The following is a 19,575-nucleotide window of genomic DNA, read 5'->3' on the forward strand; positions in this document are numbered from 1 at the left end:
CTTATTTATTTTCATTTTGGATGATCTGTCCATTGGTGAATGTGGGGTGTTAATATCCCCTACTCTGATCGTATTACTGTCAATTTTCCCTTTTATGGCTGTTATCATTTTTCTTATGTATTGAGGTGCTCCTGTGTTGGGTGCATAAATATTTACAATTGTTATATCATCTTCTTGGATTGATCCCTTGGTCATTATGTAGTGCCCTTCTTTGTCTCTTGTAATAGTCTTTATTTTAAATTCTATTTTGTCTGATATGAGAATTGTGACTCCAGCTTTCTTTTGATTTCCATTTGCATGGAATATCTTTTTCCATCCACTCACTTTCAGTCTGTATGTGTCCCTAGGTCTGAAGTGGGTCTCTTGTAGACAGCATATATATGGGTCTTGTTTCTGTATCCATTCAGCCAGTCTAGGTCTTTTGGTTGGAGCATTTAATCCATTTACATTTAAGGTAGTTATCGATATGTATGCTCCTATTCCCAGTTTCTTAATTGTTTTGGGTTTGTTATTGTAGGTCTTTTCCTTCTCTTGTGTTTTCTGCCTAGAGAAGTTCCTTTAGCATTTGTTGTAAACATGCTTTGGTGGTGCTGATTCTCTTAGCTTGTCTGTAGAGGTTTTACTTTCTCTGTCGAATCTGAATGAGATCCTTGCTGGGTAGAGTAATCTTGGTTGTAGGTTTTTCCCTTTTATCGGTTTAAATATGCCCTGCCACTCTCTTCTGGCTTGCAGAGTTTCTGCTGAAAGATCAGCTGTTAACCTTATGGGATTCCCTTGTGTGTTATTTGTTGTTTTTCCCTCGTGGCTTTTAATTTTTTTTCTTTGTATTTAATTTTTGATAGTTTGATTAATATGTGTCTTGGTGTGTTTCTCCTTGGATTTATCCTGTATGGGACTCTCTGCACTTCCTGGACTTGACTGACTATTTCCTTTCCCATATTAGGGAAGTTTTCAACTATAATCTCTTCAAATATTTTCTCAGCCCTTTTCTTTTTCTCTTTTTCTTCTGGGACTGCTATCATTCGAATGTTGGTGTGTTTAATGTTGTCCCAGAGGTCTCTGAGACTGTCCTCAATTCTTCTCATTCTTTTTTCTTTATTTTGCTCTGCAGTAGTTATTTCCACTATTTTATCTTCCAGGTCACTTATCCGTTCTTCTGCCTCCATTATTCTGCTAGTGATTCCTTCTAGAGAATTTTTAATTTCATTTATTGTCTTGTTCATCACTGTTTGTTTGCCCTTTAGTTCTTCTAGGTCCTTGTTAAGCATTTCTTGTATTTTCTCCATTCTATTCCCAAGATGTTGGGTCATCTTTACTATCATTATTCTGAATTCTTTTTCAGGTAGACTGCCTATTTCCTCTTCATTTGTTTGGTATGGTGGGTTTTTACCTTGCTCCTTCATCTGCTGTGTGTTGCTGTCTTCTCATTTTGCTTAACTTACTGTGTTTGGGGTCTCCTTTTCACAGTCTGCAGGTTCATAGTTCTTGTTGTTTTTGGTGTCTGCCCCCAGTGGGTAAGGTTGGTCAGTGGGTTGTGTAGGCTTCCTGGTGGAAGGGACTGGTGCCTGTGTTTGGTGGATGAGGCTGGATATTGTCTTTCTGGTTGGCAGGACTGCGTCTGGTGGTGTGTTTTGCGGTGTCTGTGATCTTACTATGATTTTAAGCAGCCTCTCTGCTAATGGGTGGGGTTGTGTTCCTGTCTTGCTAGTTGTTTGGCATAGGGTGTCCAGCACTGTAGCTTGCTGATCGTTGAGTGGAGCTGGGTCTTAGCATTGAGAGGGAGATCTCTGGGAGAGCTTTCACCATTTGATAGTACTTGGAGCCAGGAGGTCTCTGGTGGACCAATGTCCTGAACTCAGCTCTCTCACCTCAGAGGTGCAGGCCTGACACCCGGCCAGAGCACCAAACCCTGTCAGCCACATGGCTCTGAAGAAAGGGGAGAAAAATAGAAAGAAGGAAAGAAAAAATAAAATAAAGTTATTAAGAAAAAAAATATTATTCAAAATTTTAAAAATTAAAATTAATAAAAAAAATAGAAAGAAGAGAGCAACCAAACCAAAAAAGAAATCCACCAATGATAACAAGCGCTAAAATCTATACTAAAACAACAGCAACAAAAACAGACAGTCAGAACCCTAGGAGAAATGGTAAAAGCAAAGCTATACAGACAAAATCACACAAAGTCCATGGCCTCAATTTTGGGATGATTCGTTGTCTATTCAGTTATTCCAGATATGCAGGGTACATCCAGTTGATTGTGGAGCTTTAATCCGCTGCTCCTGAGGCTGCTGGGAGATATTTCCCTTTTCTTCTTTGTCCACATAGCTCCTGGGGTTCAGCTTTGGATTTGGCACTGCCTCTGTGTATAGGTAGCCTGAGGGCATCTGTTCTTCACTCAGACAGGACGAGGTTAAAGTAGCAGCTTTGGCTCAGTCAGGCTCGGGGCAGGGAGTGGTACAGAATGTGGGGCGAGCCTGCGGCGGCAGAGGCCAACGTAACGTTGCCACAGCCTGAGGTGTGCCGTGTGTTCTCCAGGGGAACTTGTCCCTGGATCCCGGGACCCTGGCAGTGGTGGACTGCACAGGCTCCCGGGAGGGGAGGTGTGGATAGTGACCTGTTCTTGCACACAGGCTTCTTGGTGGCGGCAGCAGCAGCCTTAGCATTTCATGCCCGTCTCTGGGGTCCATGCTGATAGCCGTGGCTCGCGCCTATCGCTGGAGCTCGTTTAGGTGTTGCTCTGAATCCCGCCTCCTCACGCACCCCGAAACAATGGTCTCTTGCCTCTTAGGCAGGTCCAGACCTTTTCCCGGACTCTCTCCTGGCTAGCTGGGGCACACTAGCCCCCTTCAGGCTGTGCTCACACAGCCAACCCCAGTCCTCTCCCTGGGATCTGACCTCCAAAGCCTGAGCCTCAGCTCCCAGCCCCCACTCGTCCCAGCAGGTGAGCAGACAAGCCTATCAGGCTGGTGAGTGCTGGTCAGCACCGATCCTCTGTGCGGGAATCTCTCTGCTTTGCCCTCTGCACCCCTGTTGCTGAGCTCTCCTCCATGGCTCCGAAGCTTCCCCCCTGCCAACCCCCCCATCTCCCCCATGAAGGGGCTTCTAGTGTGTGGAAACCTTTCCTCCTTCACAGCTCCCTCCCACTTCTGCAGGTCCCGTCCCTATTCTTTTGTCTCTGTTTTTTCTTTTTTCTTTACCCTACCCAGGTACGTGGGGAGTTTCTTGCCTTTTGGGAGGTCTGAGGTCTTCTGCCAGCATTCAGTAGGTGTTCTGTAAGAGTTGTCCCGCATGTAGATGTATTTCTGATGTGTTTGTGGGGAGAAAGGTGATCTCCACGTCTTACTCCTCTGTCATCTTGAAGGTCTCCCCCTCTATATTCATATATATATATATATATATATATATATATATATATATATATTCCTTTTCAGATTCTTTTCTGTTATAGGTTATTACAAGACATCGAATATAGTTCTCTGTGCTACACAGTAGGATGTTGTTGGTTATCTATTTTATACATAGTAGTGTGCATTTGTTAAGCCCAAAATGTTTTTAAAAATAGTTCCAGGCCAATTCCTTTGGTATCTTCACTGAATATAGAAAATAGGAAACAAATCGGCGTTTTACCAGAAAGGTTTTAGATGACACATAAAGAAGAACCTCTGGTAAACTTTCAACTGGGTTACCAAAGGGACTTTCTCAGGTGGGGAATCTCTAAAAATAATATTAATTGAAATTAGTCTGAACTGTTTGAAGAGATTGTGATGGTTGTCCAAGAAATGTCCTGGATAATTCCTCAAGGTTGTTTTCATTTTCAAGCTCATGAATTCACCAGGCAAACCACTTTTCTCCGGGTATAAGCTCCATGCCTCTAATAAAAAAGTTCTAAAAGAGAAGCATAATATTTTGTTTAAACATAATTGATACTTCAAATTATATCATATATACTAATTATATATTTTCATGCTCGGTAAAAAGAGACTGTCTAAAATAAAGATTTTAAGAAAATTATTCACTGTAATGGGTAACTAAGATTTAATCCAAATTTGATGGCTTTAGCCTTAGGTCATATAAATTTCCATTTGGCCATTAATGATTAAAGAGTTAGAGGAAGGAGAATAGGTTATAAATATTGCAGAGGTGGAATATGAAGAATGTTAAATAAGAGAATTTCCAGTCTTCGTTGCAGCAACAAAATTGTCATGTAAAGTCACATTCACTTAGCCAATATTTATTGAGTACCAACTATGTGCCAAGAATTGTGACCCACAGGATGAATCAAATGCAACCCCTGCCTTCAAGGTAGAGTGTAAAACATGAAGAATGAAATAGTCCAACGGATGTGTCCAATCTTACCACAATTTGTCAGACTATATTGGTGTTTTCCAAAAGCTGTCAAATGTGTCTTTCAAAAATTACTCAGGTAACTTTATTTACACATTTTATTGTCACTATATCTCCTCAGAGTAGAAGAGCTGTTGTCTTTGCTAAAGAAAAAAACAGCCTTTTGGAGCAACAGAGAGTTAATTAGGCTGAGATTGCCTAAAAAGCACGTCTAGTGGAAGAAATGTAAGACAGAGTAAAATGAAAAAGTCTCAGACCTAAGAAACTCATTCCAATATGTTCTGATCTATACTTAATACAGAATTAGTCCACAGTTATTTAAGTAATCATTTAAGATTCATAAAAGCCTCACTTCTTATAGCAAAATTCTTGGCAGTTGAAATATTCTACAAATGTAAAGTGAGTCATGTGAAAGAACTAGCTGCAGCTTCCTTAATTAAATCAATTGTATATTGATTTGTACATTAAAGCTCAAATGTAAAGTATATGATAAGGTCACTCCTTTTGGGTACTTAATGGCTTTACTAACCATAAAAATCACCATTAAAAAGAACCTTTTAAAGGACAATTTAATATGACAATTTTGATTTTTGTAACCATGTGTTGCATTAAGCTCACCTTTCACAAATAGGAGCACTTTGGTCTGCTCCTTAGATAGCAATGCTGAATGCAAATATGGTTAATCCAGTGTAGCATACATCTGCATCTGCCAGGTCTCTAGATCTAACTCAGACTCAGTAAGATTTTCTGTCTGACGCAATACTTGTCATACGTGAGGCCCAGAAGCCAGATGTAATACATCTTTTGGACATTCCCACTCAAGAGCTGGTCTAAATCTTCTCACCAAAGCCTGAGCGCCTTGACTGATTTGTCAACAACAGCATCCTTGCATGGTCTCTGTGTTTGGTACTCACAATCTTAACCTTGTTCAGATCAAATTTTTCCTCTGGTTTATGATCTTGGCATTTGTTCTATGTCCCTAGTATATTCTCCCATCTCCTGGGCCTTAAGTGTGATCACTTTGTTCTGCTCTGTCTTGCCTGATACTTGGATTCTAGTGAATTACTTTGCTTCCCTAACCTAAACCTCAGTCTCTGGGTGACATATGTTCCAATTTCTGCCCTGTGGTATGCTGGTCAGAATCTTAATGATAAAGTTTATATTCATTTGTTTATTTAACAAACAGGTATTTATCTGTGCAAAGCACCCTCTCTTAGCTTTGGCAATACAAAGATGAATGAGACAAAATCCTTGTCTTCAAGGAGCTTACAGTCTAGGGAAGGATACAGAGAAGTTAATCAACAATTGTAATAGAATGTGTTAGAAAAGTATCATGCCAAGGGAGCCATGCAAACACAATGGAGGATATAAAGGAAGGCCTCCTGGAAGAGGTGATATTTAAGCTGAGTCTTAAAGGCCAGGTAGGAGTTAGCAAGGCAGAGAAAATGGTTAAGTGAGAAGGCAGGAAGACTGGTCCAAACAGAGGAAACAACATAGGTAAGTAAAAGCCAGCATGACAGATTATAGGAACTATAAGTAGTTTATTGTGGCTGAAACATCTTTGTAGCAAAGTAGTGAAATGTGAGGCTGATTGGAGCCAGATCATGGAAAGCCTTGTTGTGCTATATTCTTCTCTAGTAGGCAATAGGAACCCACCAAAGGGAATTTACCAGAGGAGTGTTGTGATCAGATGTATGTTTCAGGTTAATCTCCAGGTTTCTGGAAGATGGATTAGAGACAGGTGAAAGAGGGTGAACAGAGAGGAGACTCACTGTAATCCAGATAATATTCAATGAGGGACCAAAATAAGATGGTTGAAGAGGAATGGAAAGGGGGGGGAGTGAAAGTGAGAGTAAGAGATGTAGTATTTGATCATACAGAATTTGACAAATCACTGGGCACAGGATAAAAAAGTCTACACTAAACCTGCAGTTACATATTTGACGTATTAAGAGAAGAAACTGTTTGTAGTTGAAAGTTTGATGTAGAAGATGACGCCTTCTTTAACGATGCTGAGTGTGTGGTGCATATAGGTGTCTAAGTGGAGATAATCCACAGGCAGGGGAGAATGCCATTCTGTAGCTCAAGATAAAAGTTATGGTTGGGATATATATGAGGGCTGTCTACATAGAAGTGATAGCTAATAGGCATGTGTATATGAACCTTTCCTCTGGAAAGGTTTCCAAAGGAAACAAAATGAAATTTTAGATAAGGCTAGAGTTTCCACTAGGTTTAGCATTGCTGGTATCATGGCATGTACAGTGTCAGAAACAAAGTCATTATCTTACCTTTTCCTTTCTAAAAAAGTTTCAGCTAATTCTTTTCAAAGTACTTCCTCTTACCTAGTTTCCTGTGACCCTCTTCACAAGTGCTCTTTGAGTTACAGGAGTCAAGTATTATCCCCTTTATAAGAACTTCCTGGTAATCCCAGCACCTTTGTCCTTTCCCCCAGGCAGACTCTTGATCCCAGTCAAACCTAAAGACCATTGCCCTGCTGTCACCCATGTCCTAGCATGACACTCATTTTATAAGTGGAAGGACCAGGGCACTAGGTGTTCAAGTATTTGCCGAGGCCACACAGCCAAACTGCACCGGAAGAAAGTAAAGACCTCAGGACTTTTGACTTCATCTCTAGGGCTCTTTGCACTACATTTTATGATGAACTTCCCTGGAATTCATCTATTTTACAAAGCAAAGCAAAGAATCCTTATGATATTGAACTTGAATATACATGTATATTTATAAAAATATGTATATACATATGAGAAAAAGGTGGAAAATTTAAACATCTCATAACTAATATTTATTTTTGCTCTTTACTAATCAAGTATCACTCTGAACTTGAAATCAGTTCCCATAGAAAAATCTTTTTCTCTTCCTCTCTCATCTAAATAAGAATGCACATTAGAAAAATATGATGAAGCTCCTAGCATTAAAGGACTTTAAACTTTCTATTAAAGTGACATAATATTACTCTAAAAATAGCCAGGGAGTTTTCACAAAGACCCAGAAGGCAAAAATTACAAAAGAGAGAATTGTGTCTGAAAACTAAGGAGGTAAGATTTTTGCAGACTGTAGAAAGTACCTGCAAGAAAGAGGGGAGTAAGATACCTTCTAGCAAACTGAAAATTGTTTAACCCTCTAAGAGTTAAAACTATAAAATCAAGTCCTAATGGACCAGGTCATAGACAGGCAAAGAGAAGCTAAAGAAAGAATGGCACCCAGATTAGAGCAAAACTAACAAAATACATGAAAATGCTTAAGGAAAGAATGGGTCCATGAGAAAGCAGGCTGTCAGACAGGAGTATAGGAAGAGAATGACAATAGCCTTGGCAATACTCATCCTGGCACTGCTCAGGGAACAGTGTCAAGGCCATAGGGTTCTTTAGGCCCTTTCACAGGTATATGCCTATTCCAGAAATGGACCAATTGATCCTTCAGAACTAATTGTCAGTACTTATTAATTTCATCCCACTATTACTCCTTGCTTGCTCCTCAAACAGTCCTCCTGTTTGGTAGGGCTTCCTATAAGGAGAGAATACTTTGGTCATTCCAACGTTAGCATTCCATCCACTATGAGAGTTGTATATTTTTTGTTGTCAATCAATTGTCAATGCCAATTTTTGTTGGCATTCTGGATTACTGCTTGTGAATTTAGTCAATATGAGTTCATCTTTGGACCATAGAGCTAATCTCAAGGTACAGACCAATCAAGTTTCTGAGGCTACCCTGTCAATTTTCCAACACCAACCTTGGACAGTGCCTTTTATTCACACTTGAAGGGGAAGAGATGTACATAATCAATAACTCAGTAATGGGTATATGGTCTACCTGAGAAGTCTGGGTAAGTAATAGAATCTTTGTTTGCCATTGATAGAAATGTGGTGCTAAGAAGCAGGAATGGTTTTAGATGGAAAGTTAAAAAAAAAAATCACTGTTCAGGTATTAATGTGTCTTTGAGATAAATCCAATGACCAGATGTAGTACTTTACCTCATATCTAATCTATCTCAGATATACATGTTCTGATAGTGCAATCACAAATATACATATGTAGCACTATATGGATTATGTAGGTGCATACACTCTTTCTCTTTTTTTTAATTGAAGTATAGTTGATTTACAATATTTTGTTAGTTTCAGGTGTACAGCAAAATGATTCAGAGATATATATATATTCATTTTCAGATTCTTTTCCATTATAGGTTATTACAAGATATTGAATGTAGTTCCCTGTGCTATACTGCAGGTCCTTTTTGTTTATCTATTTTATATATGGTAGTGTGCATCTGTTAATCCCATACTCCCAATTTATCCCTCCTCCCCTTCCCCTTTGGTAATTTAAGTTTGTTTTCTATGTCCGTGAGTTTGTTTCTCTTTTGTAAATAAGTGCATTTGCATTTTTTTAGATTTCCCATATAAGTTCCCATATAAGTGATATCATATTAATATTTGTCTTTTCTGTCTGACTTACTTCACTTAGTATGATAATCTCTAGGTCAATCCATGTTGCTGCAAATGACATTATTTCATTTCATTTTTTATGGCTGAGTAGTATTCCTCTGTGTGTGTGTGTGTGTGTGTGTGTGTGTGCGCGTGTGCGTGTGCGTGTGTGTGTGTGTGTAATATATCACATCTTCTTTATCCATTCATCTGTGTATGGACACTTAGTTTGCTTCCATGTCCTGGCTATTGTAAATAGTGCTGCTATGAACATTGGGGTGCATGTATCTTTTCAAATTAAAGTTTCCATTTTTTCTGGGTACATGCCCAGAAGTGGGATTGTTGGATCATATGGCAACTTTATTTTCAATTTTTTAAGGAATGTCCATACAGTTTTCCACAGTGGCTGTACCAATTTACACTCCCACCAACAGTGTCACTCTCCTTATCTCTTTCTCCCTTTCTTTCTGAAAAGTAGATGAGTGGAACAAACAGAATTTTGCAGTTAGATCTGGGCTGGAATCTCAGTTCTACTACTTCTCAGTTTATTTTCTCTGTCCCTCAGCTTCTTCATCTTTAAAATGTAGATAATAATAATACATATCTCATAGAATTGTTGTGAAAATTAAATAATGTGTGGAAGTACTTAAATTTGAGTTCTATTCCTATTCTTTTTCATGCCTTGGCCCCTTCAATGTGTGTTAAAAATCAACACACACACACACAATTATATTCCACATGACTATAAGCTTCATGAAAGCAGATAACAGCTGATTTATATTTACCACTCTATCCCTAGTGTGTGGTTTTTAGGGGACCCTCAAATCTATTTTGAATTATAAAACCAGATTAGTTAAGAAAGTGAGGTTTTGTTTAAATAATGAATTTCCCAATCAGTTCAGAGATTTCTCTTGATTAAAAAACAAAAAACAACAACAACAACAAAAACTACCATATACACTAAAGTCCTTATCAGGTGTCACTTCTGTAGACTCTATTTTATGATATTTGATTAATCAATGTAAAATCTAAGTGACTTTTTTAAGTGTTTATTTTTGTCTGAAATTTCAGATAGGCAACTGTATTAATTTAGTAGGGCTGCCACAACAAAGTACCACAAACTGAGAGGCTTGAACAACAGAAATTTATTGATTTATTGTGTCACAGTTCTGGAGGCTAGAAATTCAAGAGCAAGGTGGCAGCACGGTTGCTTTCTTCTGAGAGCTATGAGTAAGGATTTTTTTCAGGCCTCTCTCCTTGGCTGTTAGATGACCATCTTCTCCTGTGTCTCTTCACATCATCTTCCCTCTGTGTGTGTCTGTCTCTTTGTCCAACTTTCCCCCTTTTATAAAAACACCAGTCATATTGGGTTAAGGCCCACCCTAATGAACTCATCTTAACTAATTCCAATTGTAATAACCCTATTTCCAAATAAGGTCATGTTCTGAGGTCCTGGGGGTGAAGACTTTAACACGTGAATTATTGGGGGGGACATAATTCAACCCATAACAGCAACTTCTGAGTGATTTTTCTTTTCTTTTTTTAAAAATAAAATTATTTATTTATTTATTTATTTATATTTATTTATTTTTGGCTGCGTTGGATCTTCGTTGCTGCGCAGGGGCTTTCTCTAGTTGCAGTGAGCGGGGGCTACTCTTCATTGCGGTGCATGGGCTTCTTATTGCGGTGGCTTCTCTTTGTTGCAGAGCACAGGCTCTAGGCGTGCGGGTTCAGTAGTTGTGGCTTGTGGGCTCCAGAGCACAGGCTCAGTAGTTGTGGTGCATGGGCTTAGTTGCTCCATGGCATGTGGGACCTTCCTGGACCAGGGATCGAACCCGTGTCCCCTGCATTGGCAGGCAAATTCTTAACCTCTGTGCCACCAGGGAAGTCTCCTGAGTGATTTTTCTTTAAGGCTTCTGGGCATAGCCTCTCCCTGGACTGCTTTTTTATTACTGCATATAGAGGAAAATACTTGACATTTACTGAATTAACATGTTAGGATGTTCTGACTATTCTCAAATAACCTTAAAATGCAAATAGTAGAGTGAGTTACTTCACTTGTGACGGTATCTAGCTATCTACACACATGTGTATCTTAATAGGCTTTGTTGTTTTCTACTCTTAAGCATGTTTTGTGTGTTGGAGAAGGAGGACAAGGAGGGATGGCTACCAACTAGGATAAGATTTTAGTGAATTTTGAAAAGCTTGTATGTGAGGATATGTCAAAGAAATGAAAATATATTTCAAGAGAAATGCAGAGGACCGTAAAAACATGAAAATATGTTCATGAATTTGGGAATAGGTGGACTTCAGAGGAATATCAAGGAATTTATGCACATAGGACAAGATTAAGCCTCAGTCATGATTATGTATTTCCACTAAAAAAATCAAAGCGCAGTGGTTCCAATCATTTCAGTCATCTTCACAATGGATTTGGATGCAGGTGAATTGATCCAAATATTGTTCTTTAAAAGGGTTAAAGTAATTGCTTTTTTAAAGCTGGCAGAGAATTCCATTTACTGAAATAGAAAGGGTGTTTTTGAACATCTGTTCTGTTTCCCATCAGATCATCCAGATCAAAATAAGGAAAGGGTTTGCTTTGCTTGATTTGGGGGAATAAAGGTGAACTGGTGCAATGGTCTTCTGAAGTATAGATTTTTTATAACCATGCCTCCTTTCCCATCAGTGTACGGGGAACATTTATGTGTTTGGTATTCTAGAAATTGTCATCCTTATGTTGAACTTGACTTCTAAGAATCTGGAGTGCTTTGTAAAATTGCACTTTTGTCTCAGATGTAAAGTAGTATGTTACAGAGAAATGAGTTCTGGACAAGGAGAAGAAAACTCTAGATTCTAGTTCCAGCTCTGCCTTGTGGCTTTGGGAAAGTCACACAGAGCTCTTGCTCTGCCTCAGCAAACTAAAGGGTTCAATCAGATGCTAGGTGAGGTCTCCTTCAACTCAGAGGGTGTATAATTTTGTCATATATAATTATTATCACTCTAGTACAATATTTTCACTCAAATGCAAAGTATATCAACAAAAGCAGAACTTTTTGCTTTGCTGGATGTAGAATGTGGGAATAGAGACTATCCATTTGGAGAATCTCTTCCATCAGCTTTTCAGTCTGATTATTTTCATATTGTACTTCATCAGATGCCCTCACATAAGATGCTACGAGCTTTTAAATATGTTGTTTATTCCAAAAGATTAAACTTTCTTTGTTATGTCAACATTACTACAATACAGCTAGATGCCATGTAATTTTATTTTACATAAATCTTGGCAGGAATTACCTTGGTGCTTTTGTCTTGGCTAAGAACCAGGTACATTCATACTGGATCTATACCAACTGCTCTTTTTGTTTTAAAACTTTACATGGGTCCTATATAATTGATTTTCCTACCTATCTAATTACCCTTGATGATATTATAATTATTTTAAATAATTAAATGGGCTATGACTAATTTTCATACTGATAACAAAATTTTAACTTGATCCTGCAAGTTTAATATTGGCAATGCAATACTTGGAATGTAAATGCATTTAGCCCACATTCTAAGTGTTTAATTTTGTGACACTATATTGAATAATAAAGTGTTCAATATAATACAACATTTGTAAATCTAGCTCCTTAATGAAGATGGGGCCATACATTGAGCAGGGTTTAAATTTTGAGATACAATATTTGAAACTGAAGATTAAATTTTTATATTTTAATTCATGGAGAAATCCATTCTATTACTATAGATCTTATTTTATCTTAATCTGATAACCAAAATTAAACATTTTCATTTTGTTTTCTTTGTTGTCTAATATGATAAGCAATGACCTCTTTGAAGTGGAATTTTGTTTTCATTTCTTAATATGTTTATCTTATATTCCCTGTTTGTTTTAGTGGCACTCAAATATTTTGTCGTATTTAAAAATAATCCTTTAATTGGACAGGTTTAGTTTATTACAATATTTTTTGCAATTCAGATTACTTGAAACTACATGAACTCAATCTATTTCTGTTTATATAATTTGTAAACTAAGCAAAATCTATACAACTTTCTCCATCAGAGCAGAAAATAACCAAAAAAATAATTTCCTATATTTTGGCACAAATTCTTTGTGTCCTCCCTCCCTTCCCCTTTATAGAACATTAATATAACATGTGTAGTTTTTTTTTCTTTTAGAAGCAAGTTACCACTTCAGAATTTTTTTTTTTTTACCTAATTTCTAGTATGTCTCAGGCCTTTAAGTCATAAGACCAAGGTTTAAGATGTTTTGTGAAACTGGAGAAGTCACAATTCATATTTTACCTGCTTTTCTCATCAGTAAAATGGTGATAATTATCCTTTCTCGCGTACCTCATAGAGTTTTTGTGAGGTTCTAATGATATACACAAGGGCTTTGAACATATATAGTTAGAATGCTGTGCAAATATATGGGGTGATATTGCTGTTCTCATTACTGTCATTGATATTATTATTCAGTTTAAGACGCCTGATATGGGAAAGGAGAGTAACTTTACTAGAAAATAATTCTGTCTAGTTTTACTCCTGCGTCACAGTGAAATATTTCAACATATAATAATATCTAAGGATTCTGAGCTTCCTATATATTAGTTACAAGATTTTTGGAGCATGAAGTAAACTAAAATAGGGTAAATCATAATATGGATAGGCTTAGAGGAGGACCAAGCCAAGCCTTTGGTGGCGGAAGAGAGGAAACTAATTAAGGACAAAATGGGAAAAGAACTCAGTTATGAGGCTGGTCCTCTCAGGAGAGCCAGGCAATTCACTGCAGTATCCACAGGCAGACAACTCTGAGGAAGTCCAACTAAGGAAGGGGTCACAGCAATAAGAATCTAGGTGACAAGTTGTATTTCAAGTTGAGAATGTGGTCCTATTATGGCTCTGGACAGCCTATAGATAACAGGACACCTCCAGAAATCTTTCTCTTTACCATGCTTTAATATAGATTCAGGGATTGCCTCCTCCAGGAAGTCTTCCCTGATCATCATCCATACTGTGTTTGAGCCATTCTTCTATGCTTCTGTACTTTGTGCTGACCTATAACATACATTAGGATTATTCAGCCATTCATTCAACAGGTATTTATTAAGCACCCATTGTATACCAGGCATTGTATTAGGAATGGGGGATTCAATAGTGAACAAAACAAAGTCCCGGCCCTCATAGTGCTTACATTCTAATGAGGGGAAAGGCTACGGATAATTAAAATAAACAAGTAAATACAAAGTCTGTCATGGTGATAAGTACTATTAGCGAGAATAATGCAGGATATTGGGGATAGAGTGTGGGGAAAATGCTAATTTTTTTTGAAGACACAAAGGAGTAACTTTATTTGTTCTTTTTTTTCCTTTTTTTAAATTGAAGTATAGTTAACTTACAATGTTATGTTAGTTTCAAGCATACAGCAAAGTGATTCAGTTATACATACGTATATATTCTTTTTCAGATTGTTTTCAATTATAGGCTATTACAAGATATTGAGTATAGTTCCCTGTGCTATACAGTAAGTCCTTGTTGTTTATTTTATATATAGTAGTATGTATATGTTAACCCCAAACTCCTAATTTATCTCCTTCCCCCCCCACCACCTTCCTGGTATCAGCCTTTAGTAACCATAAGTTCGTTTTCTATGTCTGTGAGTCTGTTTCTGTTTTGTAAATAAGTTCAGTTACAGTAGAACATGCTACTTTTACGCATTGTACTTTTATGTAATCTATTTAAAGTTAACTTTACCTTTGTTAATAAATATTGTTCTAAAACATTAATTTTATGTTTGCATATACATTCCCTCATATGGGTGTATGTAGCATACCTATATAACTATTCCCGTATTGTTGGTCATTTAGCTTTTCTCTATTGTAAACAATATTGAGAAGAACATAAAAGTTATACTTTGGAGCACACTCTTGATTACTCCCATAGGATAAGTTCCTAGAAGTGGAAGGGTTATTACTCAGCTGTTGCCACACCAAGTAAGTCTGAGTCATCTCCAATCCTTTGGACACTGACATTGGCACTGGCGTTGATAGCCATTTTCTGTACTAGAGCTTGGCTACTCCCCCGATCCTGGACCCATCCATTCCCGTTTCTCTTTTTTTCCCCCTGACCCACAAAAAAAAGGGATCAACAAACTTAATGGTGGAAGCCACGAAGGTTATGATACTATTAGATGAAATTCCCTAAAACTTAAGGACGCTTTGTCTAACTCTGAAGGTAATTTTGCTTTAAATCATAAAATTTCCACTGCAGGTATGGATGTGTCAACCTTAAAGCCGACTGTAAAAGTCTCCAGCTTTACTTCAGCTCCCTTTAGCTTCGTGCAGAACAAACTGAGGTTTCGAGCCTCCTCCTTGACCTTCACCTCCCAGAATGTGTGACTTCCCTTGTACCTCATTTCTACCAGACCTCAACCTTCCTCAACTCTAGTCTCCTGGCTGAATTCCTACCTCTGGTCCATAAGCAATACCTTGACTATGATTTCTTTTTTATCTACCATTAACGAGTGATTAACCTAGGTACTTTCCAAGTACTGATGAATATGAGCCTGGCCTTGGTGTTGGAACCCAGAATCGGATAACACAGCATTCCTCTTTTTCTCTTTACTCACTACGACCTCCTGCTTACTGATCAAAATTGTGCAGAATTGCTGTAGGGGATTCAGAACATCTCAACACACTGTGTGTTTGCCCACAAAGCTCCAAGAAATGGCTGGGAAATGATGTGCAGATTAAAGAATATAATAATAGTCAGTTTAGCTATTTATTGGCAGTTTTTTAAAGAACAAACAACTTGATGATTAAGGAGGTCAAGCTAATGATTAAAATGGTTTGAGGGCAAAGTTTGTGTTTTTCATTTGTCCATGACTATTTTCTTTTGTAAACACAAATGATTACAAATTATCTCTAAATAAACTATTCTATTTTTCTAAGAGAGTTTGAGTAACTCTAACTTAAGACTTTTGGGGAACTAGCAGTCACGTTAGCATAAAAGACTACTGACAGGAAATAAAAAGAAGAGTCAAGTGAAAATATTTAATTATCAATTGGATTTTAAACACACGGACCTCGGGAATTCCCTGGTGGTCCTGATGGTTAGGACTCCATGCTTTCACTGCCAAGGGCCTAGGTTCGATCCCTGGTCAGGGAACTACGATCCCACGTGAGTGATGTGGCCAAAAAAAAAAAAAAAAAAAGGACCTCATTGCACAGACTAGTTCATTTTTACCAACTCAACCTTAAGAACTAGATTTTATGAAGTCACACCAAAAATGCAAGATCTTCCAGGCACAGGAACTTCAGAACTCTGGAGGAAACATGTCTACCTTAGAAAAAACATAGTCATTTTTCTTGATGTGAATTTCAGTAGCTGATGCTACCATTTTCTTTTTATGGTTTGAATTAAATACACAAAGTTACCCATTTCAACTGGTTTTCTCAAGGTGCTAATGGGCAACTTGGAAGCCACAAAGCCACCCACGGATGTGGCTTTCCTACCGTCTGTGTATCTTCTCCCATTATTACTGCTTTCATCACGTGATGTTCTTCAAACAACCAGACCATGCTGTGCACCACAAGTTCACATTTTCACTTTCAGCCTCCCAGACTGAGAACAAAAGTTACTGGTTCATGAGTTATCTTGTGCGCATCTTTTATTATTTTCCTACTTTCACAGATCAACAAAGGAAATAAACAACTTTAATAAGGATGTGAGGTTTATCTGACCTGGAAAACAACATACTACACAGCATGAACAAAGTCAGTAGGAATAACAGATCTTCCTAGAGATGATAAGTGGTGTCTTCCCACCTATAAATCATAGGTCACACAATCCAATCTCCTCTGTTCCTTGAATGATGGATTTCACAGGGTGTTGTCCATCATATAATCTATATACTACTATTTCTTTCACTTTCACCTGAAAATGGAGCTGGCAAGACCATCTGAATTTGGTATTGAGAAAAGTGGACATAGAAAACACACTGAGAGAATCAAGTTGTTGCATTCACATTAGCTGGGAAGCATTTTAGAATTTCCTTAAGTGATTGTTATACATGCATTCTCAATCGAATGTGACAGGTTTCCACTGAAGGAAAGACAGACCAAACTGAGGATGACCAAAGATCAAGAAACAAGACTGATTCATGAGGAAATAACAGAGATGCAAACAGCAAGCCACAGAAGGTAGTGCAGAGAGATGGACAGGTGGTGTCAGGAAGAGCCAGTGGGTGATAATAGATAAGATCCTTAAAAGCACAGGAAGTATGATATTAGGAAATGTACAAATTAGGAATTATATTCTGCTATTACTACTAGACACCTAAAAAATACTGGTTTACATGAGTTTTTTTTCCTTTCATGTAATTAAAAATTTGGAGATTTTTATACCAGGACTTGTATGGCAGCTTCCAATGTCATCAGAGAACCAGTTTCCATTACTGTCTTCATTTGTCATCCCTAGGATGTGTGACCCTTATCCTCATGGTTACATAATGGCTGCCGAAACTCCAGCCATTACATCTGCCTTCATATAGGAAGACAAGACAAAGTAGGGAAGGACACAGCAAACTCTTTAAAGGAGACTTCCAAGAAGTCCTGACTACTTCTGTTTATATATCTGCTTATAGCAATCCCATCTTTAAAGAAGAACAGGATATACTTTTTCATCTTGACATATTGACATCCTTGGCAGCAACTAGCAATCTCTACAACAGTCTAATGCAATATTCAGTGGGTGACCTTGCCTTCAGTGACTCAAGGACCTAGGCTCCTTCCATCTTACAAGTTATTTTCAATGCATGGCTTCAGTGGTTACCACAGAGGGGAAAAGATAGGGTACAGATGGCACCACTGCTGGGCAACAGAAAGTAGGAACCCCACCATAGATCCAGGTTCAAAGAGCAGGACACTACTCCATGAAAAAACTAGAGGAGTGTTTTCATACCTTGGCTGCAAATTAGAAGTATTAGACACGTTGGAGCTTTTAATAAATATCATCACCTAGGCCTAAGCTAAGTGGAGTAGGAATGGGCATCAGTACTTTCTCATATCTTCCCCAGTGATTCTAGGGTTTGGCCAGAGTTGAGAACGATGTTCTTAGAAGGATACAGCTGGACCTCAGACCCAGGAGAACTGAATGCTAGACAAAGATGGAAGGTACAGAGTTAATTCTCCTCATACACAAATTCATGGAACTATACAGCAAGACAAACTTGATTCTTAATTCTGAGACCTTGAGGCTTGGTCTACTTAGCTTTATCCTAATGTCTGAGATAAGTCTAATGTAAATAGGAGTTATATGGTCCCAGCAGTGAAGTTTAGAGGACTCGCAGCCAGGGAGCCAATCACATCATTAAAAAAACAAAAACAAAAACAAAAAAACAACAACCTCCCAGAATCTTTGGAGTATATGCTACATAAGGGATAGACTTAACTTCACTTATTAGTATATCTCAGTGCCTGGAACAGAGCCTGGCACAGAGCCAGTATGCAGCAAATATTTTTGGAATTAATAAACTAAAAAGTATTTAGAGAGGCTATTCTATGTACTCAGAATGGTGATTTAAAATTTTTTTGGTTTGTATAGAAGAGTATAAAAATGATAATTGCCCTCATATGATGAGAGAGAGAGAGAAAGAGAAGGAGCAAGTCAAGATTCAACACATAGAGCCACAGAAATCAGACAAAGTGACAGAAATCAAACAAGTGGGTGCCTGCTGCTAGGGGATGAATTGATGACAAAGGAGCATAGCGAATTTGGGGCATTAATGTCCTATATGTTAATTGTGGTGGTGTGTTCATTTTTCACACTCATCAAACTATAAACTTAAAATGGATATATTTTATTGTATGTAAAGTATATCTTGTATTAGTCCTCGAATGCTGCATAACATTATCCCAAATCTAGTGGCTTAAAACAACACTCATTTATTAGCTCACAGTTCTGTAGATCATAAATCTGGGTACCATACTGAGTGAGTTCTCTGCACAGATTCTCCTCAGGCTAAAATCAAGGTGTCAGCTGGGCTGTGTTCTCATGTGGGTCTCAGGATCCTCTTCTAAGTTCGCAGGGTTGTGGCATCATTTGGTTCCTTGTGACTGTATGGCCCGCCCAGTTTCCTTGCCTGCTGTAAATCCGGGGATGCTCTAATCTAGAGCTCATGTCATTTGTTGCATGGAACCCTCCATCTTTAAATCCAGTGATGAATGAAAGTCCCTTGCATCAAATCCCTGTCATGCTTCAAATCGCTTTTATTAGGAAGAGTCCAGTTCCTTTCAAGGGTTCCTGTGAGTATTCAATTACATCTACAAAATCGCTTTTGCTATAAAATATGACATAATCACAGGAGTGATGTCTCACACATTCACAGGTTCCACACAGACTTAAGGGGAGGAGATTGTAAAAGAGTCGTTGGGATCATCTTGGAATTCTGCCTACCACATACCCCAATAATATTTATTACAAAAGTACATTAACACAGGAAATTAAGGAGACTTGAATGTTTGCCTTTAACCACTCACTCCCATGGCTACATCTTGGAGCCGATCATCATCCAGAATTGCTCCACTTTTGAACTCTTACTCAACTTCTGAGATATGAAATGTGGATAGAGATACTAATTGTCAATAGAAATGGAGCAACGACATGATCAGCAGAGCCAGGTGACAGAAGGGCTCAGCTACTCCTTAAGCATGAATTTTACTATCATTACAGTTGACACATTTGCTTCTTTTTCATTCTACTGGGATCACATTCCACTTGTCAGAAGAGT

General features: G+C 38.1%; 1 long non-coding RNA gene across 4 annotated transcripts in view; it reads right to left on the minus strand.

Moving 5' to 3' along the window:
• Positions 1-19,575, minus strand: part of LOC117197991 (uncharacterized) — a 441,633-nt gene that overhangs the window by 357,421 nt on the left and 64,637 nt on the right. The window contains exon 3 of one of the 4 annotated variants that reach the window (XR_007474952.1): positions 468-3,885. The exons of the other annotated variants lie outside the window; for them this stretch is intronic. This is a non-coding gene — a long non-coding RNA (uncharacterized LOC117197991). Of the gene's footprint in view, positions 1-467; positions 3,886-19,575 lie in introns of those variants that run through there. 4 annotated transcript variants of the gene reach the window in all.

Source organism: Orcinus orca, chromosome X (genome assembly GCF_937001465.1).
Source record: "Orcinus orca chromosome X, mOrcOrc1.1, whole genome shotgun sequence".
Lineage (NCBI taxonomy): Eukaryota > Metazoa > Chordata > Mammalia > Artiodactyla > Delphinidae > Orcinus > Orcinus orca.